The following is a 19444-nucleotide window of genomic DNA, read 5'->3' as shown; positions in this document are numbered from 1 at the left end:
TTTTTTTGTCACATACGTTTTGGCATATTCCAGTCTTGTTTTTTTATGCCTTTGTGTCAGCAGTGGTGTCCTCCTGGGTCTCTTACCATACCGTCCCTTTTCATTCAGATGGCGACGGATAGTGCGAGTTGACACTGTTGTACCCTGTGTCTGAAGATCAGCTTGAATTTGTTTGGAAGTTAATCTGGGTTCTGTATCCACCATCGAACAACCCTTCATTGTAATTTTTCGTTAATTTTGCTCTTCCATCCATATCCAGGGAGGTTAGCTGCAGTGCCATGGGCTGTAAACCTCTTGATGATATTGTGCACAGTAAAGCAAAGCAAAGCAAAGCGTGCTGCTTATATACCGCCCCATAGTGCTTCAAGCACTCTCTGGGTGGTTTACAAGTTAATTATGCAGGCTACACATTGCCCCCCCCCCCCCCAGTGAGCTGGGTACTCATTTTACCAACCTCGGAAGGATAGAAAGCTGAGTCAACCTTGAGCCGGCTACCATGAGATACAGGAACATTAAGATCTCTGGAGTGGACTTGCAGACTTGAGATTGTTGATGTTTTTCCACAATTTTTCTCTCAAATCCACAGACAACTCTTTACACTTCATTCTTTTCTCCATGCTCAGTGTCACACACGACACAAAGGGTGAGTCAACTTTTCTCCATCTTAACTGGTTGCAAGTGTGATTACTATATTGCCCACACCTCTTACTTGGGACAAGTGTGTCTAAATACAAATTAAAGGATCATCACATGCTTGAAAAGCAATTATTTCTTACAATTTAGACAGGGTGCCAATAATTTTGGCCAGTGCATTTTTGGGTTTCTGTGTGGGATTGTATCAGATTTGACTTTTCTCTGTGTTTTTGTGTTGTTCCAAAACAAACTAAGGGAATGAACATGAGTACCAAAATATTTGCAACTGCAACAATTTTCTGAGAGAAGGGTTCCGTTTTCTGACAGAATTGCAAGGGTGCCAATATTTTTGGCCATGACTGTATAAGACAGAGTTTGATATACAGATTCTCCTCAACCCCATTCTCTTTCTCATTCTTTCTCCTAGCAATTTCCATCTCCATCCAGTGGGTCCCCAATGTCCAGAGATCACTATTCTATAAGACTCTTATCTCTTGCGTTGGGTGGTCCTGTGGGTTTATTTACTTCTGGCATTGATGTTGTGCCTCATTCTCTTTAGGTACCATGTGCTGGAGAGGATGCTAGGCCTCAAATGGTCTGCTTTGGTACATCTCCAGTGTCCTCATCACTGTCCATTGTTGTTCACCTTTCTCTTCTCAGCCAGACAATGAAGGACCTATCCTCAGATGCTTTCACATACTCCCAGCACAAGGTCATTGTCCTTGCTCTCAATGGCTTTCCTCCACTCTATTTTCACCCGCGTTTTTCATTATCATCCTGTTTGTGTATTTCCTTTTTGAACACTATGACCTTTATTGTCTGATCATTCCCTGTTCTGCAGCGCACTTTCCTCTATTGGCCAAATGTCTGGAACTTTTAAAACATCTACTTAGTACCATTCTTTTTTTTCTCAGAACTCTCCTCAAAATCCACTTTTCAACTCAACATACTCCTATCCTCCCATCTCCCATCCAACATAGCTCCAACATGCTCCTCAGTATCTCATTTTGCTTGAGAAAATGACTGTTTTTTAAATCACACCGGCAAAAAGAATACCACTTAAAAATGTTCTCTGAATATTTCCCATTTGCCACCATTTTTGGGGGAGTGGTGCTTTCAGTCTTTGTTTCCAATGTTCTAGGCCTAAGTCACTGTGTAGAGTTCAAAATGGTGGCCAAGTGGACAACACACCTGCTGTTGTTACTTATAGCAAAAAAAAAAAAAAGTAGGAAAAAAGGAATAATCCATTCAACTGCAACTGTTAGACCAGTGGTTCCCAACCTTGGGTTCCCAGATGTTTGTGGATTAAACCTCCAGAAGACTTCACCGCTAGCTGTGCTGGCCAAGATTTCTGGGAGCTATAGTTCAAGAAATCTGGGAACCCAAGGTTGGGAGCCAATGCCAGACAGTTCTGAATTTCTCTTCCCTGTGGCAAAATGCAATGAAATGACCCTCTCAAATTCTTCTGCCCACAAATAAGGCTGAAATTTTGAGAAGCCATTAGAGTACAATGTGTCTGTCAATCAGAAAACCAACTCTTATGGAAGAAAATGGCACCAAATTTTAAAACAGGTTGAAAGAAAGCCCTGTTTATTTGAGAACATTTCCTATAAATGCATGAATGGAAGCTAGAAGCAACTGAGGATTCAGTGGAGTAGATCCAAAACTGGTGACAGAATGAAAAATAGTTGATAGATATACTCCTTCTGTAACAGAGAGATTCCTTCTATAGCACTCCCTACACAATTATTGCAAGCTGTTTTATGCTATATTAGATCATTGACCCATCTAGCTCACAACCTTGATCGGTGGCAGATCTCCAAAGTTTCTGAGAGGGGATGTTCCAAGCTGTAACTAGACATATGAGGGATTCAACACTAGATCTGTATGCAAAACATGCAAAACAACCTTGCTTTTCTTTCTCTCCAACTCATAGAGTCAAGGGAAGAACGGTTGTTGACTCTCTTTCCACCTCCTTAATGCAATATTCTAGCATTATATAAAAGATGTTCTTCAGAGACAAAAGAACTGAAGGAAATATATGTTCTCCACAGAGTGACAAGGATTACAGTAAGTTATTTCTATTGTTTCATTTTAGCACACCTCAGGAAAAACAAAACACCAGTTAATTTGCTTTACCCACTACCCTCTCTAACTGTCTGTGACTCAAATAATCTATTAAACATTAGTTTGTTACTCTTAATAAATTACCTTTTAAAAAATAAATTAAAAATGTCTTCTATTAACCACTAAATACTGTGGAAATTTTTTTTAATAACAGTTAATAGTTCATGTGACATTATTTTCTTATTTTTGGCAGATTTCTTTGGACATTAACAATTGTAGGCAATTTTAAATAATTTTAAAATGTAATTCAGTAATGATAATTTTTGTTATCACTTAATATAATGACTTACTTTTATAAATTTCTATTATTGTTTTAACATTAATGAAGTAATTTCTCTATTCCTTTTTTGCCACTAGAGGGTGCAAAATTATATGTAAACATTTTGTGGGGTTTGCGTGTTACCTGCATAAATTTAGAGTTGTGTAGAATATGGTAGAAGTGGCTGGGTAGCTTGGTGAGCTGCAGGGATGGCAACTTGAGTTGAGGGACTCACTTTTAAGTCAGACTTAAGTCACACTGGTGACTCAAACTCAACTTGGTGGTGTTGTTGTTGTTTTCAATGACTTGGACTCGACTCAGAAGTTGGAACCCATCCATCCCTCCCCATTTTCTGGACAAAAAAAGCGCTTGTTTTTAATGGGTACTTGGATTTGGGGATTGCAACTCGGGACTTGGTACCAAAGGCTCAGACACGGACTTGGCACTTGGACCCAAAGATTTGCCTACATCCATGGTGAGTTGAGTATCTGGCTGTGGAGCCAGAGGTTGGAAGTTTGATTCCTTACCATGTCTCCCAGGAGAGAAGCTAGCCTGTGCAGCCTTGGGCAAGCTGCATGGTCCCAGAGTGCCTCCAGAACCCTGATAAGGCAGAATGACCAATCATGGAAGGCTGAATGTTTAATGAAATGTATTTGCAAGCTTCATTGGATGTGTGAAGATCTGATTGATGTCTTGGTGGTGGCATTCATGGAAGTTGTGTTCTGTTAGGGGAAAGTGTATCTTAAAGTGCAAGGAAGAATATATGATGAAATACAGTTGTTCAGTGTAAAGATCTGCAATAGGCATGCAATATAACCTATAACCAAGTATTTATGTGCTTTTGAGAGTCATGGGGAAATATGATTATGAAGGTGGTGATAAGTGAGATGTAATTACTTAATATCCTGAGACTGTTGAGTACTAAAATATTGTTTCCTTTGATAAACCATGTCTACAGCTTCATCACTCTATTATTAGGAATGTACAGTCCTGCAGTGATGCCTTGTAAACTTTTGTTACTCAGAGATGGATCTATGTAAAGACTCTGGTGGCAGATTAAACCCAAACAAGAGTAGGTGGCCATATATACCAAAGGTGATGAAGTGAAATTCAGTGGCCAGTTCTAGAGGGAAGAGGAGTTGGCCTCTAGAGAAGGTCAGTGGAACAAGGCAATAGGACTTTGATCTAATCCAGTACAACTTGTTAGGATTATTGCTGATATGTGAGGTCAGGGCACTTCCAATATATGTTAATCCTAATAGGGTTTTCAAGGTATATGAGATGTTCAAGGAGCATGTTTTTGTTGTTGTTTTTGTTGTTGTTTTTGTTGTTGTTTTTGTTGTTGTTGTTGTTGTTGTTGCCAACCTCTTTTCTAAGTATGGCCAACTGTAGGATTTCAACTTGCATCACCTGAGTCCTATTCTCACAGCCTACCCACTGAAATATACTGCCTTCTGAATTAGACTTCTTGTACATATCCTCCACACTTTTCTAAAAGAGCTGTTCCATTTTAAACAACTAAATAACGACCTCTAATTCTGGAGTCCATTTATGAAACTGAAATGTTCTTTGTGACTGGGGTCCTAGTCAAACTTTCTCTGAAAGTGGGTTCAGAATTTTATAAACAGTAAATAAATAGGTGACTGCTTTTGTATTATCTTTCAGAAGAGGTAGCCATGTTAGTTTTTGCTAGCATATCAGGAAAAAAATAAAGAAAAATAAAGAAAACAAAAATGTTATGGCATCTCAAAGACTAAATGCTGTATTTTAATGTGAGCCTTCGTGGTCAAGTCCCCTTACTCAGACATGTCTTATGTATTATGTGATACATTTGATATCTCACTAGGTGGTTAGTTACCGTATTTCTCCGTGTATAAGATGATACTTTTATCTAAAATCTTTAGACTAAAAATTGAGGTCTTATATACAGAAGTAAGGGGGAAAGGGACTAAAGGGCTGCAGGATTGCAGCCCTTTGATCCTGCAGCCCTTTGATCAGTGCTTTCCCCATGCACTTCCTAAGCCCCGCGGGGCTTAAGAAGTGGCGGGGTAAAGCACCAATGAAAGGACTGCAGGATTGCAGCCCTTTGATCCTGCAGCCCTTTCATGGATGCTTTACCCCTCCACTTCTGCAGCCCTTTGATCCTGCTTTCACGGGGCTTAGGAAGTGGACAGGGAAAGCAGCTATCAAATTTTCTTATTTGGGGTGGGGAAAGTGGGGGTTGTCTTATACATTGGGTCGTCTTATACATGGAAAAATACAATATATGCAATCAAGTTGGAACTGACTTAGAGGGACCCTAATAGGGTTTTAAAGATAAGTGAGATATTTAAGGAATGATTTTACCCAGTGAGTTTCTTTGGTCAAATGGGGATGAGCCCTGGTCTCCAGAGACCTAGCCCACCATTCTGTCCACTAAACCACACTTGGTACCCCTCTACTACTTGGTGCAAAAGTCTAACTGGACAGCAAATGCCTCTGTTAACCTACGTTAAGAACAAGCGGATGTGAGTTTCCTTTTGCCTTTTGTAGACATTAGAGAAATTACTTCACATGGCAGAAGAGAAGTGGCCACTCGTCAAAGCGGTACAAACTGAGTGGGGGCTGGTGAATATTCCCCCAGAGTGCCCCACTACCTGAAGAAGCAAACGCCTCAGTTGGGCTAATGCTAAAGCCTGTATCACTGCAAATTATTTAATACTTAGATGAAGATGAAGTTGGTTCTCCATGGCTAGAAATCGGGTCTTTCCATTTCAATTTATTTGCTAACTTTGCACTCCATTTCTCTTTAGAACTGCAGGGGAAAACCTGTGTTGATCTAACCAATGGTGCTGCCAGCGTACAGTAGCTGAATCCCAAGTCCCTTGTGCAGGATTTATAACATAAAAAAATCATCATCTGCATATCATTCTGAAGAACAGAGTCAGGTCTGAAGCTAAGTTACAACCAGTGCCCCTGTTTAATCAATCAACTGCTCCTTTTAAGTCTGACAGCTTTTGTACACAGGAAAATATCTACCTCGCAGAGTATTTGAACCTGTGGAAATGACCCACTGGAAACACGAAATGTCTGTCCACACATCAAAACGATCCAGGCTTAAAGGAAGCTGAAAACCAAATTGCACTGAGGAATTGTCAGATGGAAAAATGGAAACTTTGTTATTAATTCCCATGGAATATTGGCTAATTAATTTCTTGGTTTAGAATAAACTAACCAAAGGATATTTCGGAGTTGGAGAGAATGAGGTAATCTCCCTTTTTTTCCTGATGAGTGGCAGTTATGGAAACACTTCCAATGAGTGGCCCTTATTTATGAACTCACAGGGTTATCCATCTAATAACAGTGATTTCCAAACGGAGTTTTAGATTAGTGTTACATCTCACCTGTTACAAGCGAACCTTTGTCACTTCATGTAGCTGGCGCTCACAGGCTCTGGTTTCAGGACCACTGAAGCTGGAAGAGCCAAAATGAAAGGTGAGGGGTGGTGGTGGGAGGGAGAAGAGGGAACCATTTTTCCAATATTTATTGGGGCTGGAAAACAGATCCTCCTTGTAACAGATTTTAAAAAAAAAAAAAAAAAAACTGCAGTAGCACTCCCATAGTCGTGGTGCACATTATACATTCATAAAATTGTCTGCCCTTTTTTTAAGAAGAACAATATGACCCATAAAGTTAGCTGAATGAGAGCTTAGAAGGAATGCCTGTTCTCTTATGACCGTTCCGTTTCAGGCTTTTGGCTGCCAGCCTCCTCCCTCCCTAGTTCCAGTTGTTTTCCTTGCTAGAGTGTGGCCCTGCTATATAATGGCACTCTCTGCCATTTCACTCATATGATTTCGGAGCTCAGTTGGATCCGGCTGAATGTCATGTTTCTCCTTATGAACAAGATAGATATGGCCTAGCAGCTTGGGCAGCCACAGAGAGAAGAGAGGCAACGTCTACGACCCTTTTGCATAGACACCCTGGTCCCCAAGGCAGCTAGGTTTAGAAGTCTGTGGGCAGCTTTGCTTCAGCGTTTCTTCTACTTTAGTATCTCCCCAGGTGTGACACATCTATTTCCCATTTTGAAGAGTGTCATGGATGTGATTCCTCCGAAACACTGGTGCCTATCCCAGGGGATCAAACTAGACAACACAGTTAGCCAATAGTTAGGAAGAAGGCTGATTTTAATGCCTGAAATATGTCTGTCTGTCATAGGCTATGCCTTCACTCAGATGTGTTTTGTGACTGGTCAGTGGAAAATGAACACAGACTTCGTTTACATGTTCCTTTGGCCAGCCTCCTATCTCCCAATAAACCACACAGTGGGAAGAAAATAACAGGCATTTCCCCAAGCATCTAGTTTGCTCCTGAGGATGCATTCAGACAGAAGGCTTCAAGTGCTATCAGTCAAAATGCATTGTGCAGCTATGCCATCTTTCCATTTTTGACATTCTTCCCCCCCCCCCCCACTATGTGGTAAGAAAAAGGGATGGAAGAAGGAGTGGAAAAACAAGGGATTTTGCCAATGGAAAATGGTGATCTCTGGATCTCTCATAAAAGTCTACACTTGAGGCAAGGTGAGCACAAGATAAGGCCTTATCTGGAAACAAACAGAGCCTGGATGGTAGGAATGGAGCTAGTCCCAAAAGCTTAATCTGTTCAAGTTATGGTGAAGGCTCAGGAAACCTGGCTTTATTAACTAGAAAACTGTGTGGGGGGGGTATGTGTGTTAGGCTTTCCTCCAATGTCTTGAACAATGTCTGCCACTCTCTTATCACTGGTCAAACTGGTCATGAACAAATAATGACCAAAGGCTCCTCACATGAATTCCAAGAATAAATACTTGCCATTGAATTATTTTACATATGGATGCTAACAAACCTTTTCTTATACCTTTAACTATTGCTTTTACTATCCCTTATTCTTATGTCTCCCCTTTATGCTTATTTTATTATTTCTATACTATTATTCAGAATTGCGTTCCACATAAGAGAAACAAAAACAAAGCTGGTGCTTTGTTTGATGAGTTGGGGAGTAAATGCGACACAACTGCTGATTGGGTAAGAGTTCGAAACCACAACATCCTCACACACACCACAAGCCTTTTGCAGAGTGCCTCTGAACTCACCTTAAGAAACTTGCCTGGCACAAACCTTCCCCCTGTGTCCCACACAAGGCATTATTAAATAGGGACCACTATGGTCACAATGACAGGTCTCTCTCAGGCTAGCAGCATCAGCGTGAAATCACAGTACCTTACTTCAGGTGGGTGTCATCATCCTGATGTCACAATTTATCTCTGAAATAATCACCCATCTCCTGAAAAGGACAAAAGTTGATCTCACAGCCATAAATACTCAACTCCCAAACAAACTGCACCAGAGCACAGAGTGCTGCTCCTGTCCTCTGAAGATGCTGGCCACAGAGACTGGCAAAACATTTGCTTCTATTGCTGATAGCTGACTTTATGGTAAGAGAAAATGGAGCAGCGAAGGCTTCTGGAGGGGTTGGGCCTTTGACAGATGCTGATATTGTTGACCAAAGCTTTAAAAAAGAGTAGGCAGTGGATGATAGGTGCAGTTTGGGATTTTTAAAAAAACTATAAATCCTATAATTCTCATTTCTAGGAGTCCCACCTGCAATATCTGGACCTTACAAATGGCTACATTGTGCTCACCTAGAAAAAAATGTCTCAGTTGGCAGGTTTCATGTCTTGGATAGGCCTAACTTCCTGCTTGAAAAAGAAACTGTTCTGATGGTTACTGGGAAGCTTCCTTTAGGACATTAGGCCTATCCAAAAGTAGAAATAATTATCCTACATTTGTCACCATGCTACTTGCCTGAGGTTTCTGTGTATATAATTCAAAACAAAAGTTGAGTTCATGGGGTCCAGAGGTGTTGCCCTAAAAACTAGCACTGCTTCTTTAAAAGGCACTTTTGAAGTGCATTAAAAGTGAAAGTACAATTGAGGAGGCGGAGCTTTGTCATGGTGAAGCCAGCAGCTCCCGGGAAAAGCTGTAACCGCCCGGTCTGGGATCCCTCTAGAAATGGGGGAATCAAAGGAGAGACCAGGAGAGGTCTCTCCAAAGCAGTTGGTGAGCAACAGAAGGAAGAAGATTGGGCAGCAACCTGATATTTCTTCCCTCTGAAAATTCACCAGAGCACAGATCGGAGACGGGAGCCATCTTGGCAGAATAGCTGTGAGTAACTCCACCCTTACCCCCTGAGGAGAGGAGAACAAGAAATACGGTTGAAAATAACAAAGTAAGTTGAAGCCTTTGATTTATGAACAACCTCATTAAGATGAAAAAGAAATTTGAGTGAAAATACTTGGCCGAAAGAAGATAAGGAGTGGCGAGTTTTGCTTACCAGCCTGCTTCTTCAAAACGAAACTGATTCTTAAACAGCAGGCTGGCTCAAGGCCTAAGAGAAAGACAGTGAGACAGAAAAATCTTGTGTTTCTGGAAAAAAATCCCAGAGGGAAATACTACTGGACAGGCTTTAAGAGACTGAAATTTTGTGAATGTTGTTTAGTCTGGATCTTTCACCCTAGACTGAGTGGGACTCTGATAACAGAATCTTGCTGCGTTTTCGGAGGAGGAATAAGCTTTTGGAAGCAAGAAAACAGACTGTGACTCACCAGTGAGACAACGCAATCGGCTAGATTGAGGAGCTAAGAAAACCAGGACTGGAGTTTGATGAATGGGACTTTGATAACAGAAACGCTGGGTTTTAGAAGGATGAATAAACTTTTGGAAGCAAGAAAACGGACTGTGAATCATCAGCGAGGATGCAACCGAATAGACTGAGGAGCTAGGAAAACCAGGACTGGAGTTTGATGGATTATAAGGATATCTACCGGAGAGACTGACTTCCTGTGTCTGGACTTTTTTTTGGCTGGACTGTGTGGGACTCTGATAATACTGCCATAGTTGTAATTTAAATAGTTGGGCTAAAAGTTGATCTATATACTATAATATTTGGGTAAGGATGGGAGGAAGTACATAGTGGAGGTTTATGGCGGGTTTGGTTTGTCGATAAAATAGTGGAAACTAAAGAGTATTATTTATACAGACCATACTCACTGGAAAGATGGAAATAGCCTCCGAAAAATTAAAATATCAAATGTTGGGGACTTTGTCAGATAAAGATTGGCAGGTTACTATGCAAATGATAATAATAACAGGATTTCAGCAGGTAAATGAGCGTCTCAGCCAGATGGAAGATCTGATGAAAGAGAAGTCATCACATGTTAAACACTTAAAGGAAACTGTACTAACTCCAGAACTGTTTTTATTGAGTGCAATGCCAGGTAACATAGATGGGATTAAGAGTTAAGCTATTTGTGAGCTATTTAGCTACAACAGTCACAAAATGTGATGTTAAAAATTGGATTACTGTCCTGGATTCATCCTTTTCTTCCAAAAACTGGAAGAAAACAGAGCCACGGAAACAACAGAAGCGTACTGAAAAAATATGGGAAGTGACAGAAATGGATACTTTTTCAGGCATGCTGAATGTATGTCCAAGACAGAAGGAAATTGAAAGAGGGGATGTACAGTGGTGCCTCGCTTAACGAGTGCACCATTTAACGACAAATCCGCATAGCGATGCATTTTTTGCGATCGCTAATGCGATCGCATTGCGATGTTTTGGATAGGAAAAACATCAAATTGCGATGATCGGTAAGCATTTCACTTACCGATCTTCGCATTGCGATGTTAGGGAAACAGCTGAAAATGGCTGCCCGCAGCATTTTCGCGCCCTGCCCTCACTTACTGAGGCGGCAAAATGGTGGCCGGATGGGGAATCTTCGCTTAACGGTGAGTTCCCCCCCATAGGAATGCATTAAACAGAGTTTAATGGGTTCCTATGGGGTTTTCCTTTCCATATAGCGATGTTTCCGGATAGCGACGTTAATCCTGGAATGGATTAACGTTGCTATGTGGGGCACCACTGTATTTTACAAATGGTCTCAGTTTCCTCATAGTGTTGGAGTAACTTAGATTTAAACTAAAATATAAATGTAAGTTGATAGCTAGGGGATAATCAAATAATTAAAAAAAGTAGAAAGTTGATTTTTTAAATTGAAAAATGAATAGATTGGATGATTGTATATTCTGTGTTCTCCTATCCTTAAAACCTTTTCCCCATCCCTTCCACTTCCTTTTACCTTTTTTATTCCCTATCCTATTCCTAGTAGTTTAAAAATATATTTTTAAAAAAGTGAAAGTACAATTGAAAAACTACCATCTTGGGAGATGGTTTACATTACCACCAGATTGTTTTGGAACACAACTACTGATAAGATAAGGCAGGAGTAGCTCTTTCAGTTTCATGCCAGTTTTCACAAGAAAGAAGTAAACAACAGAACAATGATCTAATGTGAACAAGAAAACAAGGGGGGGGGGAGGTGATCCATAAGGTCCCTTCCAGTCCTGCAGTTCTAAGGTGGTTAAGTGCATTTTAAAATGTCACTTGTATTGTATTTTACCTATAATGTTAATTGACAAAGAAATACCACAACATGTATGTGGTTTTAGGCAAATGAAGATAATAGTATATTGTATAATCAAATCTTTTACAGAATATTATAAAGGGAGAAAAGTATGAATGTTATTTTAAGCTGTTTGTTTAGGTCAGTCCGATGGTGACTGACCTTGAGTCGGTCACCCTGTCATGGTCGGATCATCACCTAATAAAATGTAACCTCAGCATGGCCCTCCCCCCTCGCAGGGAGCAGGGACCTATTGTTATGGTCCGCCCTCGAAGGCTACTGGATCCGATTGGATTCCAGGATGCCATGAGAGGTGCTATGGCTGACCTGGCGGGCGCTCCTGTCGAGGTTCTGGCTGACAGCTGGTTCGCCGCTGCGGTCAGGGCTGTAGACATGATCGCACCTAAACGCCCTGTCCGACGCAGAGCCCGCCCGGCACCCTGGTTTAACCAGGACCTCCGGGTGCTGAAGCGGGTCAGAAGACGGCTAGAGCGCAAATGGAGAAAGGACCCGACGGATTATAATTGGATAGCTGTTAAGGTCGCCACTAACCTTTACCTGGCTAAGGTAAAGGCTGCCAGTCGAGCATACTTCGCTAACCGGATAAGCGAAGCGTCCAACCAGCAGGCGGAATTATTCCGTATAGTGCGCAACCTATCCGGAATTGGCCCGGGTGATGGGCCTCCCCCTAGTTTTACACCGGACCAATTTGCAGCATTTTTTAAATCTAAAGTGGAGGCCATCCGCCAGGACCTGTCTCCTTTTTTGAATACAGTTAGTCGAGCTGAGATGTCCAGAGCTCCGTCTTGCCCGGTGTCTTTTGACTCATTTCAGCCCGTATCGCCCGACACTGTGGCCAGGACGCTTGATCGCTGTCGCGCCACCACCTCCTCCCTGGACCCCTGTCCGGCCTGGCTAATCAAAGCAGCCAGGCCTACAACAACAGAATGGGCCACCGTAATAATTAATGGGTCTTTCCTTGAGGGCAGATTTCCATCTGCCCTCAAGGAGACACTCATTAGGCCCATCAGGAAGAAACCAAGTTTGGCGGCAGACGAGATTGGCAATTACAGGCCCGTCGCCAATGTTTCTTTCCTAAGTAAGGTGGTGGAGAGGGTGGTGGCCGATCGGCTTCAAGCGCACCTGGTTGAAACAGATGCCCTGGATCCATTTCAGTCGGGCTTCAGGCCGCGCCATGGCACAGAAACGGCATTGGTCGCCCTGTGTGATGACCTACTGAGGGAGGCTGACAGGGGCAAAGTGTCCCTGCTGGTCCTCCTCGACATCTCAGCGGCCTTTGATACCATTGACCACGGTATCCTCCTGGGGAGGCTCTCCGAGTTGGGAATTGGTGGCCTCGCATTGGCTTGGCTCCGTTCCTTCTTGGAGGACCGCCCCCAGAGAGTGCAGCTTGGGGAGAGCGTCTCGGCCCCGTGGAATCTCAATTGTGGGGTCCCACAGGGGTCGATCATCTCCCCAATGCTGTTTAACATCTATATGAGGCCGCTGGGTGGGGTCATCAGGGGGTGTGGAGCCCGGTGTCATCAGTATGCCGATGATACTCAGCTCTACATCTCCTTTCCACCTACCGCAGGAGAAGCCGTTCTGTCCCTTCAGCGCTGCCTGGGGACCGTACTGCAATGGATGCAGGAGAACGGGTTGAGGCTGAACCCGGACAAGACGGAGGTACTAAGGGTGGGTGCCCCCACAGTCGGGAATTTGGGAAACTCCCTCTCTTTTGGGGGGGTGACCCTTCCCGCTAAGGATGGGGTCCGCAGCTTGGGAATCCATCTTGACCCGGCGCTCACTATGGAATTCCAGGTGACGTCGGTGGTCCGAACCGCCTTTTACCATCTCAGGCGGGTGGCCCAGCTGCGTCCCTATCTTGATGTTGGGGCGCTCACCACTTTGGTGCACGCGCTCGTAATCTCAAGATTAGACTACTGTAATGCGCTCTACGTGGGGCTACCTTTGAGGCTGCTGCGGAAACTTCAGGTGGTGCAGAACGCGGCGGCCAGACTCCTTAGTGGGGTGAAAAAATTCCAACATATCTCACCCACTCTGGCCGCATTGCACTGGCTGCCCATCCGATTCCGCATCGACTTCAAGGTGTTGATGCTCACGTACAAAGCCCTAAACGGTTTAGGGCCTCGATATTTGGCGGAACGCCTTCTACCACCAAGTTCTACCCGTGTCACTCGCGCGAGCCAGGAGGTGAGGTTGAGGGGCCTAACGCCGAGGGAGGCCCGGAAGGAGAAGACAAGAAATCGGGCCTTCTCGGCGGTGGCTCCTCGCCTCTGGAACAACCTTCCCCCGGACATTCGCGCGGCCCCCTCGCTGGGTATTTTCAAAAAGCAATTAAAGACAATGATGTTTCGGCAGGCCTTCCCTCCCACCCCCCCTTAGCTAATCCTGATTTTCCTTTTTTCTTTTTCTTAGTTTATAATTTTATGGTTGAAAGTTTTCTTCTAGTCATTGTTGTACCCCTGTTGTGAGCCGCCTAGAGTGGTCTATTGACTAGATAGGCGGGATATAAATAAAATAAATAAATAATAAATAATAATAATGACAAGCAAGAAGAGAAAGAAATGTGTCATTTGTTTCATAAGGTTTTAGCCTCATAATTAATAAGAATTGTTTTTGAAAGGGGGCATAAAATTGTATGTTATCCTGTAACATCACAAACAGCATTAATATGACCCACACCCCGGGCTACCCTCCTGGATCAATCTTATGGCAGATAGCTATACTTGCCCTTGATTAGAGGACTAGAACACTCCCACAGCAATAAGCTATGCCACCTGGTCGCTTTTCATAGCAATGTCTTATACCAGCTATGGCTTAGCTTTGCTGATGAGGCAGGTTGTTTTGGTTTTGTTAAAGTATAAATACAGGATGAAATCACACAGAGTGTTATGGGACATGATGGGAGACACATACCGTTACTGAATGCAGAGATCTTACCCAATGAGGATGTAAAGCATGAGACAGAAAATTGAACTGATGTCAGGTGAACATCCTCAGAGCAGCTAAAAAGATAGCAGCAATCACCATGGATGAATTTCTTCCTTAGACTTTTAACTGGCCAAGGCTGGGTGAGCTTTTCTCTTTTTCGAAATAAGTTTGTGTGTGTGGCGATGCTAAGGGGCTGATTAATGCCTTTTGCTATACATTCTCTGCCTTATCAGGTTATATGCCCTTATTGTTCATGTTTACTCTTGGAAGAGTCAATGCTTTTGCTAGAAGGTCCTGTATTTCAACACTCCTATATTTTATATTTAAGTACTGTACAACTTTATTTGACTTTTCATATTTTAAAACATTTGTACCTACAGTTTTGTTTGCAGATGTAAGAATGATTTTTGCAAGATAAACAGTTTTGTTTACAGCTGTAAGAATGATTTTTGCAAGATAAAATGACATGCTTCTGACTTCTCAAAACTGACACTTTTTAAATACTTTTGGATTTTATGTCTTTCATATGGAACCTAGAAATAATGTAAATAAGTTAAACTTGTAGAAATAGATAAGTTTCGAAAATGCTTGGAATTACTGCAACAAAGGAACAACTTATGGTGAGATGCCCAAATGAGTTTGGAAATGCTTATCACTGATTGTCTGGTTTCATTCTGGGATTGACCTTTTCCTGGAATAATGTCAGCTATGACAAATCATAGGCTTCTGTTCTTTGGCTGGGAGGTCTATAAATTTTCTGTAGAACTCCTGGAGGAGTCAGGCATCCTTATCTGATTCTGACACTCCTGTAGGGATGTAAATTGTGGCCTGTCTCATCTTTGCCTGCATGGTTGAAGGATGGCTAAATCATTCTCCTCATTCCTCATCACTTTATGAGAAGTGAGATATTTTGTAGTACTTTCAACAAGAGAATGATGATTTATTGATTAAGGTAAGGGAATTTGCTCAAGGAATACATTTATGAAAATAACATACATTGCAGAAAATGTTTGCTACTGCTGCTTTGATGTATGCACATTTACAGACTAGAAGCACTGCAGAGATTGTTCGGGCCTTTTTCAGTCATTTGGTGCTAGCTGTATATGTGTACTTTGTTTCTCAAAGGAAAAGAACACTAGTTTTGAACAAAAAAACTTATTTCTGATAGAATTGATTTGTCCACTAAAACTCACATTAATAAACCTAGACATTAGTCTTTAAGGTGCCACCACATTTAACTTTTTATTTCTATTTTACTTTTACCTATACAGTGGTGCCTCGCTTGTTGACGATAATGCGTTCTGTTAAAATCGCTGTTAAGCGAAATCGTCGTCAAGCAAAATTTAAAAACCCATTGAAATGCACTGAAAACAGGTTCAATGCGTTCCAATGGGCGAAATACCTCATCATGCAGTGAAGATCCTCCATAGGGTGGCCATTTTCTGGTGCCTGTATAGCGAGGAATCGGTCCTTAACACAGCGGGGAGCCATTTTGAAACCCAACGATCAGCTGTTTTTAGATCGTCGTAATGCGAAGAATTGGTTCCCGAAGCAGGGGACCAATCGTCGTGAAGCAAATTTCCCCCATAGGAACATCGTTTTGCAGTCACTTTTGCAATTGCAAATAAACCATCATAAAGCGGATTTGTCATTTAACGAGGTAATCGTTAAGTGAGGCACCACTGTATAGTATTGAACAGAGGTAATTGGCTCAAATGTAGACACCTTGATGAAAAAAAAAGATTCTTTCTTAGAATCGAGGGATTGAAACTTCCTGCTCAAGGTGTACTTGAATTCAAGACAGCCTAAAATGATGAGAAGTCAGTGTATTTTACATCCTTACCATCACAAAATGCCAATCTTAGAATCACCAGTTGCCAGAGAAAGGAAAGGAAAGGATTAGGAAGAACAGGGATAGAGAAATACACATGAGACTGAGAACTCTGCTACATTGTGGGGGGGACTGTTTTTGAGTTGGTAGGATGTTTCAAATCGATTTTTAAATGCTGATTATATGGCGTGCAGAGAAGTGGGGATTTATTATGATGTGAAGCATATTTTTTTAGTTATAAATTGGAAGTTTTTAAATCAGCTGCTGATGGGCCATTTATTTTAACTCGCTTTTGAAATCGATTTATTTTGAATGGTTTCAGCATATGTGAATGCCGCTGTTGGAGTAAATTGTGCCTGTGGGGTTTGTCAAGTATTGTATGTCAGGATTATAGGTTTCAGGCTGCAAGGTAATGAGGGGGACCATAAATGTCTTCAAGAGAATAAAAAAAAGTGGAATATTGCATAAGCACTTATGTGATACAAAGGCATATTTGAAATATTTTTTAAAAATAGTTCTCTTGCTGCTGCACCACCTGCACCATCACAGAAATTTTCAGATTCTTCAGAGGAAGCTGCTCTCACTTTAAAAATTTACTGAACAAGGAGCTTCTTTCCGATCTTCCAGACAGACACTTTGCACACTGAACAGGCAAGCAAGGAGATGCTCAGCAGAAAGTCAAGGAAGGGAGTTACAGCTTTTGCAGTGCTTGTCCCACAAAGTCCCTAACTCTTCAAAGCCAAAGTCTTTGTAACATACAAAGGCCTACACTAGCATTTCCCTGCTGTGGATCGGCTGCTGGATGAGTTTGCAAGGACAATGGACCATTGCAGGGATGGTAGAGTCCTCACATTTCTTCCTCTCCCTTTTTGGTTTAAATTCCCGCCCTGCTGTGCTTTCCAGTCTCCTAACAAGCAACTAGGGTGAAGGTTTGTTTGATTTTTAAGATAATGCAGTATCTAAACTGAGATTTATATATTGCTTAGTGGCTGAAATCCTATTGCTTAGCTTAACAAGCGGCAACTACAGGTTAGCTCACCAGATCCCTACTGATTCCATTGACTGCTCTAGTTGTGACTTACTGTGCTAATCAACAGGATTTCAGCCATTATTTATTTATATTCCAACGTTCACCATTTCTGACCCAGGACCATAATAATAATAATAAAGCTTTTTTTTTACAATATTAAAACAGTATTAAATTAACATAGCACACAACAGGCATGAACCAAGCTACAAACCGGAAAAAACATGAACTGGGATGGTTCATGATTCAGTTTGTGGTTTGGTTTGTGCAATCTGTCTTGCTGAAATGAAACACCAAAATAGTTAGTTAGTTAGTTAGTTAGTTAGTTAGTTATTTGGTTAGTTAGTTAGTTAGTTAGTTTATATACTGCTCCCATAAGTGTCAAGGCACTATTCTGGGCTGTTACACCAAATATATTACAAAACAAAAAATAAGGATAAAAGCATTAAAATCAAGTACAGTTAACCCTTAAAAACAGATCACACAGAGATTCATATAAAACCAATATGGACTGAGGAAAGGGGGGTGGGGGGAAGGTGATCAGCTAGGGTCAGTGTGGAAAGCCTCCCTGAAAAGCAGTGTCTTTAATTGCCTCCTAACTATCAACAGGGAGGGGGCTAGGCGGAGGTCGTTCAGAAGCTGGTTCCATAAGGTTGAAACCACCATGAAGATGGTGCTACCTCTTGTAGAAGATTTATGGGCCTCCCTTTTTCCACTCAGTGCTGTTTTGATCTGGCAAAATGGATGCCCCCCCTTCCAGCTGCTCCCTACCTGGTCCTGCAGCCACTGCTGCTGCCATCTTCAGGGACAGTGGCCTGGCATCCCTTCCAGGATGGCAGTAGTGGTGGCAGCACAACAGGAGCAAGTAGCTTCCCTGGGCACTAGCCAAATAATGAACCGTGAACTGGTTTGGTTTTCTGGTTACTTCGCGGTGGTTTGTGGTTCATGACTAGCCATGAACCATCAATTTTCAGGTTTGTGCCCATCTCTTCTCCCAACATCTGCCTCTGAAGTCAGATGCCTAACACACTGTGCTATCCAGTTACCTGATTCTGTCTTATTTACATTTCATGCATTGCATTGTAAATACCACCAAAAAATATCACTGTATTCTCAAAGTCTTAATGGTTGTTATGGATTTTCCGGGCTGTTTGGCTGTGTTCTTAAGGTTTTTCTTCCTAACGTTTTGCCAGTCTCTGTAGCCGGCATCTTCAGAGCACAGGATCTCTGTGCCCAGCATCTTCCTGTCCTCTGAAGATGCTGGCCACAGAGAGTGGTGAAATGTTAGGAATAAAAACCTTAAGAACATGGCCAAACAGCCCAGAAAAGCCACAACAACCAGTGAAAAATATCATTTGGGGTTTACAAATATGATGTAGTGGTTGGGCTTTAATAAGACTTATCTTCCCTTCTCCCACTCACATATACCTACCATTTTCCTTCTACTTCCTAACAATAGTTAGGCTTCAAGTGCTTTTAGCTTTTCCTCAAAAGAATTTACTCTTTTCAAACAAAGATGCCATATGATGCACAAAACCAGTGCTATGTCTCTGTGAGCATGGCCAGGGCAGTTAACCTGCTGGCATATTTTTTTCCCATGGTACCTTTCAGGTTCTGATGCATTAGCTTCCAGGAGATCCTGCTTGCTGGTTTGCACGGGTAAAATGTGGGGGCAGGCACCAACTGCCTAGTCTGAAGCAGAGGCCTTGGGTGGCCCCGGATCAGACATAGATGACAGCACTGTGACAGAGACGTGAGCTCTCCTGTTGGACACTGTGAAATAAGAATGTACAACACATTCTGAAATATAATAGGCTGTAATGAATTCATGCTTCAGCTCCTTGATTTACCTCACTAATCTGTGAAGAAAAGGAAAAGTGTTTGGTGGTGGAGGGAGGAATAGCGAGTTAAACTGCCCTTAAGGTCAGGCATATGTCTTCTTATATAGAAAATAGAATAGAGTCAATTAAAGGGACAACTAATCGATTGTCCCTTAGTCATCCAGTGAGTGTAAGATATACTTGTACACCTTCACTTTTCTCCATTTCTTTCCATTTGTTTTGCTCTGTCTCTCTGTCTCTGTCTCTGTCTCTGTCTCTCTGTCTCTCTGTCTCTCTTTCTCTCTGTCTCTGTCTC

The sequence above is a fragment of the Pogona vitticeps genome, chromosome 1 (genome assembly GCF_051106095.1).
Source record: "Pogona vitticeps strain Pit_001003342236 chromosome 1, PviZW2.1, whole genome shotgun sequence".
NCBI classification, from domain to species: Eukaryota; Metazoa; Chordata; class Lepidosauria; order Squamata; family Agamidae; genus Pogona; species Pogona vitticeps.
Note: the sequence above shows the minus strand (reverse complement) of the source record.